The sequence below is a fragment of the Dermacentor silvarum genome, chromosome 11, assembly GCF_013339745.2.
Source record: "Dermacentor silvarum isolate Dsil-2018 chromosome 11, BIME_Dsil_1.4, whole genome shotgun sequence".
In the NCBI taxonomy this organism is placed as follows: domain Eukaryota; kingdom Metazoa; phylum Arthropoda; class Arachnida; order Ixodida; family Ixodidae; genus Dermacentor; species Dermacentor silvarum.
In genome coordinates this window covers 89,289,444-89,295,443 of record NC_051164.1, presented here as the reverse complement: position 1 = coordinate 89,295,443, position 6,000 = coordinate 89,289,444, and the positions used below count along the sequence as shown (strand labels likewise).

The 6,000-nt window shown below is 47.3% G+C and overlaps 1 protein-coding gene across 1 annotated transcript in view; it reads left to right on the top strand.

Moving 5' to 3' along the window:
- The first annotated feature begins 3,920 nt into the window (after positions 1-3,920).
- LOC119433457 (ephrin-B2a-like) overlaps positions 3,921-6,000 on the top strand; it is a 713,964-nt gene continuing 711,884 nt past the window's right edge. Inside the window, exon 1 of the mRNA XM_037700666.2 lies at positions 3,921-4,072. The gene's annotated coding sequence lies outside the window, so the exon portion shown is untranslated. The remainder of the gene's footprint in view (positions 4,073-6,000) is intronic.

Sequence of the window (6,000 nt, the reverse complement as noted above, 5' to 3'; positions counted from 1 at the left end):
GTTTTTCATTATGGCTATGTACCTGTCATGCCCGTTGCCGTCGTGTCGAGGTGGCATTCACCTCATAAAGCTGCTAAATGTAGCTTTTAGTGAATCCTCCTTTCGTTTGATATAAATTAAGGAAAAATAAAGATATCGAACAGTAACTTCCTTCTCTTCCTTTATGTATTTATATAATTAAGCAACCACATTTAACCCGCTCTGACATGCTTGGTTGTCTCTATGTTGCTATTCGTTGAATGGCCCGATATAACGTGACCACCTTTTGCGCTCTGACCTCATGGCATATGCACTTGCTGGGAAACGAAACCGAAACTGGTTCATAGAAAAGCTGTTATGGTAAATTATTTAGGGCACTCTAGGGCCTGCTGGTATTTTGTCAGGGCATTTCGAAGTCCAGGACCTTCATTTAATGAAAAAAGAATGCAGCTGAGCGGTCCGAGTTATGAAGTCCTCGCGGATAAGCGATCAAGCGTGTGAGACTAGAGTCACTGGAAAAATTTTATTTTTTCCAGTGACTATGTGAGACGCTTGGCCAATGCATCCTAGATAGCACAAGGCTGGTGCACTTCGATCCATGACGTCATACTACCTTGGCCGACTGCCATAGAATCTAATGGTGACGCTCCCGAGCAAGCCGCAGTCATTTTGACGTCACCGCTTTTGTCCCGCCGGGCTTGGCAATGGAAATTTCGGTCCAAATAAGTACCATGATGTCATAAAGCCATTCTTTCCTCCGTGCATAAAGCAGAGTGCACAGGCTTGCTGTCTAGATGGCGCTGGTTTAGCTCAGTGGGTAAGACATGGGTAGCATTCTAGCCACCATAACATGGGTGAGACACTCGGCTACAGTGTACTAGAACTCGGCTTCTGATCGAGTGTGGTGTCGTAGGTTTGAAACGCACTACTGCCAACTTTCTTCCTTTCGAATTTGTTTTTTTGCATTAATTTCTTTATAGCGATTACCGAGGCGAAGTTAGAACGCAGGTGAGAGCTTGCGCGAACGAGGAATGCGTGGATAACGCAGGGTTCTGAGAGTGTCGGTAGGCAGCTTTAGTATAGTGTACGCAGTAGCACACCAGGATCTCTGCCGGGGGGGTTGAATTTTTGTGGGGGGGGGGGGGGGGCAAGCACTTAATTGCATAATATGCAATTTCCTTGCTTTAGCCAGTAGAATCCAGCAGCAAATAAAATGCCTAATAATTATAATAATATAATGACACTAAGGATGATGACGATGTTTATTGCTTCAGCGTTTTACTCAAAGTAATTTAAGAGTGAATAAATAAATACAACACAATGATAAGAGTGTTTTTGTTAATCAGGGAAAATTCGACCGCAAGCCACCTCCTGAATTGCAATGACAATGTGAACAGAGCACTGAAGGTACACGTTGGACTTGTGGGTCTGGACGCGTGGGGGGTGTTAACTCAGCCTCGGGGGGGGGGGGGGGGAGGGTACACTGCCACTCAGTGTACACAACTAATAGCGTACGCCTAAGCAGCGCACGTTTGTTACAGTTTTAGTTGGCCTGCCAGATCTTCCGATCTCAGAGGCCATATGCCATCGTCGCGCCTACCTCTCCACTTCGCCGATAGGTGGCGCTGACATCTCGACGGTTTCCTTCGTTAGGCTTTGTGGCGTTTGAAACGAGAAGCGATCTCGAAAACGCCACAAGATTATCCATAATACACTGTCGTCGAAGTGGCCTGAGACTAAGCGAAAGCCGTTTACGCAGTCATTTGCTACGAACGAAGCGAATTATACAAAAGCAACGCCAAATTCAATTCGAAGTGGGCAGCGGGGACCGCCGCCATGTTTTACGTAAACTACGCAAACCACGCAAAGACGGTAACGCTAAATCTGAGAAATAGCCTGCGTACGCTATCCGCTATAGGTCGTTTTGCGTTGTGCGCAGGCGCAGTGACGACCCGCAATTTCACAGCGTACGCAATGGTATAGCGTACGCTAAACTAAAACTGTCCGGTGACGTGGCGTCGCGGCGATGTCCTCTCCCCTCACGCAACACCTACACTCTAAGAACAGTTGCACCCTTTGGGGCGTATTTTTGCCACAGAACAATAATCGTCATCTGACTTGCGTGGCTTTCCTTTCTTTAACGCTGTGCACCCGGCACTTCTCGGTCACGATCGACAAGAGCGTTATCAGCGTGACAGAGCGTTCTTGACAGGAAAGTAGCAAGTGCAGAGTTTTCAAGATAGGAAACGCAAGCAAGACAGATGACGATTATTGTGTGGCAAAAATGCACCCCAAAGGGTGCAACTGTTTTTAGAGTGTAGCACGCAAGCGGGGCAGAAAATGTGCCCTTTCGCCTGCTCTGCTCCGTCGAGGAGCGCAGGTAACGTGGTTTCGCAGCCATTGGGAATTTAGGTGCCGTTTCGCTGCTACAGACGCCGGCTTTTTCATTCAATGGGCCATTTGATATGCTCTCGCATCAGAATGTTATGTCGGTGCTCCCTATTCATGGAAGCATCTACCACTGTGACGAATAAGAGCGTTCAAATACAATACAATTTAAATATGCGAGGAGTGCGAGAGAAATTGCGCGGACCTTGCGCAAGGGAATCAGTATGTCTCGCGGATTTCAAGTGTTTTGTTTCAGTGGTCTTGACCCGAAGTAACATACCTGAGTTTTTTTTTTTTTTTTTTCTTTTTTTTTTTTTTTTTTTCTTACGCGTCCGCTCATGACGGCTGTTACGAAGGGACTCCCCGCTGGAGGAGGAAGGCGCCCGCCTGGAGGCGGAGAAAAGAATTGCCACGTTCGCGCCCTTTCTGTTCGTGCTTCCACGCCGCGGTGCTTGAATTTGTTTTTGTAGTGTATTGTACGTACATATTCTTATTCCCACTCGATCAACGTGGACAGTCTCCAAGGAGCGCATTCTGATTGTCTACGCTAAAGCAGCGAGAGCAGATGAAATCGTTGAAATATTCCATGGCCTCCGAGGTTGGTGTACGTTATTTCTGTAACGAAAAGAGTCACCCAAAACGGGACTCGCTGCACTTTCGTAGGAGCTCCGGAGAGTCGAAATCCGGGCCAGTTGGTACCATCGTTTACAGGAAAAAAAACTGTCAAAAAGACGACGGACAAGAGGAGGGAATTCACACCACAACAACTGGTGTGGTGTGAATACCAGTCGTTGTGGTGTGAATTCCCTTCTCTTGTCCTTCGTCTTTCCGATTGGTTTTTCCGGCTATAACTCTGTTGATGTTTTGCTTGTTCGCAAGCAACTAGTTGTTTCTAAACGTGCAGTGTAGTCCTGGTGTAAAAGGTTGAGGCATTCGGGCGCCCTCCACGTCATGAGAGCCATCGGCGCATGATGACTAAGTTACGTAATTCAGAAGCAAATATACGGGTCCAGCTGTTTGATTTTGTTGTGCAGCGTTCCATGGCCTCAGAGCAAGAGACCCACTTACGCAAATAACCGTCGTTCGATCAGCAGAGGTAGCAGAAGGAAGGCATCTTCCTTCCCTCCTCTAGGGCCGGTATTTTGTAGCGATGCCTTTGATGTCATAATGCCTTTTCGCGCTTATCGCGCTTTGTCAGTGGTCGGAGCGACGGTCCGCTCGCATTATCAACGGGATCAGCCGGCCGTGAGCGGTGGATGATAAGACTAGAGTAGAATAAGTCATAATGCCTTGCTACAAAATCGCGGCCTAGAAGTCGGCGTACTGGCGGGGGCAAAATTCTGGGGTACTGTATCTGGGGGATCTGCGATCGCGTGCCAAGTGTAACGCCGGTAGATAAACATTACCAAAGTGATAATTTTTTTTTTTTTTCGCCCTCTGTCGAAGCAAGTGCCCGGTGTCGAGTCATGGCATTGCGCATGCGCGTCTAGCTTCGGCGCTCGTGGCTTCGTAAGTTTGGCGCGCGTTCGCAGATGCCGCAAAATTTTGTCCCCGCCAGTGACGTGCTCTGCGGCAGCGTCGGTGCAAGGCAACGATCGAAGTGCTGGGAGTTCATTTGTTTTAGTGACACACGAATAGGCTTCCTCTGCTGCCGCATTCCACGGGAACTGTGTCCGCGGTGATGGTGATCGGAGCGTGGCCACAGGTACGTGTCAAATGCTTCATAAATATGCACAGACTACGCGAAATCTAGCTAACAGGCTTCCCCACTTGCTGGTCCCACGGAAGCTGCGGGTCGCGTCATCAGTCAATCTATCATAAGTCAATCCTCCCGTGCGCGACGCGACGTGAATGGAAGAATAACGGCAAGATTGGGGGCGCATAATGGGCAAGTCCCTCTCTCTCTCTCTTTCTTTCTTCTTTTTTTTTTTTTTTTCATTTGAGACACATTCCTGGTTGGATGACAGTGCCTAACGTTTACCATGCAGTGCAGCATTCGTGCACTGCATGGAAACAGCCGCTAGCACATGCCCAAGTTGACTCTCTTACTGGTTGCTATTTTGTGAGACCTGCCGAAGTCCATAGCTTTCCTTAACTACTTCGAAGTAGCTAAGACAAGCTATGGACGTCGGCCGATCGCTAAAACAAGCTGTCGCTTAAAAAAAAGAAACGGGCCATATGGTGTAATTTTGTATTTCGCTTGCCGTGCATTTTCGCCGTTCGTATTTTGCATATTGCCTTGTTAGTTGCGTGTCTTTAACTTGCAGTTCCTTTAATTTATAATGACAGTATTACATGCCTGTCCGGCATATTAGATCATTTATTTCATACTTATGTGGCACATTCATACTCATGCCGCCGCCACTACTAAGCGGAACTCTATGACGTCATTACGGCAATCGCTTGAAACCAACAGGCCAAGGATAAAAGCGCGGATGTACAGATTGCTTAGCGAACTTATTGTCCATGAAACAAGCTTATAAACTGCCTGTCTTGATCCGTTAGCTTGGCAGCTTTTAGCATCCTGTTTCGAGTAGCATTCGTTACTGGGCATTGCCACAACAGGTGCCGCAATGTATCTTCCTAAGACTCCTTGTACAATACATTGCACATTACCTTCAACATTTTTTTCGAATTTCACTCGGAAGTGATTACGCAAAATATTCATTCGGGGTATGAAGTACGGTGCATGTCCAACTGTAAAGAAGTGGTTTACTCATATTATTCTATATTATTCATATTATTCATATTAATCTATACCTCTGTGTCGTCCCAGACGGCCGAAAGCAACCTTGAGGTGTTTCGAAATCACTGAGATTGCGTTGCAATACCGAACGCGGCGGCAACATGGCAATGTACTACACGTAGTTCCAGCTTCATCCCTGCGTTTAAGCAATGAAATGCAGTGTTTACCATATGAAGCATGAGGAGATGATTATATATAGTTTTTTGACGTACATGGAGACGCAGCTTTTGGCATCTAACCGTGGTACTTAAATTTAAAACTTTTTTTCCAGTCCATAACATCACAGTAGCCAATAAAAACCACCTTGAAGACCGATTATATCCCACAGTTGTGTTCGGGTCTCGGGAGGATACACGAATAGTATTGAAGCTGGAGCAGCACACTTTGGACAGTTCTATTGGGTCTTCAGTTCACTGTTCACTGGGTGTTGGATCCCAGACCAAGCTGAGTGATCGTGTTAAGGGCCGACCCATGCAGGCTTTCGCAGGCAGGATCGGAATCGTATTGTTAAAAAAAAAAGGGGGGGGGGGGGGGTTTACGTACAAAAACCACGATCTGATTATGAGGCACGCCGTAGTGGGGGACTCCGGAGATTTGGACCACCTGGGGTTCTTTAACGTGCACCTAAATCTAAGTCCACGGGTGCTTTCGCATTTCGCCCCTATCGAAATGCGGCTGCCGTGGCCGGGATTCGATCTCGCGACCTCGTGCTCAGCAGCCCATGGAACACCGTAGGCACTGAGCAACCACGGCGGGTTCGGAATCGTATTGTTTCAGTGCGTAAGTATACTAATTTCAATAAGATTAGCCCTCTTGGGCGGATGGTGTCTCTCTTGGTAATCAGTATACACTTACGCACAGAAACCAAAAGATTCCGATTCTGCGTG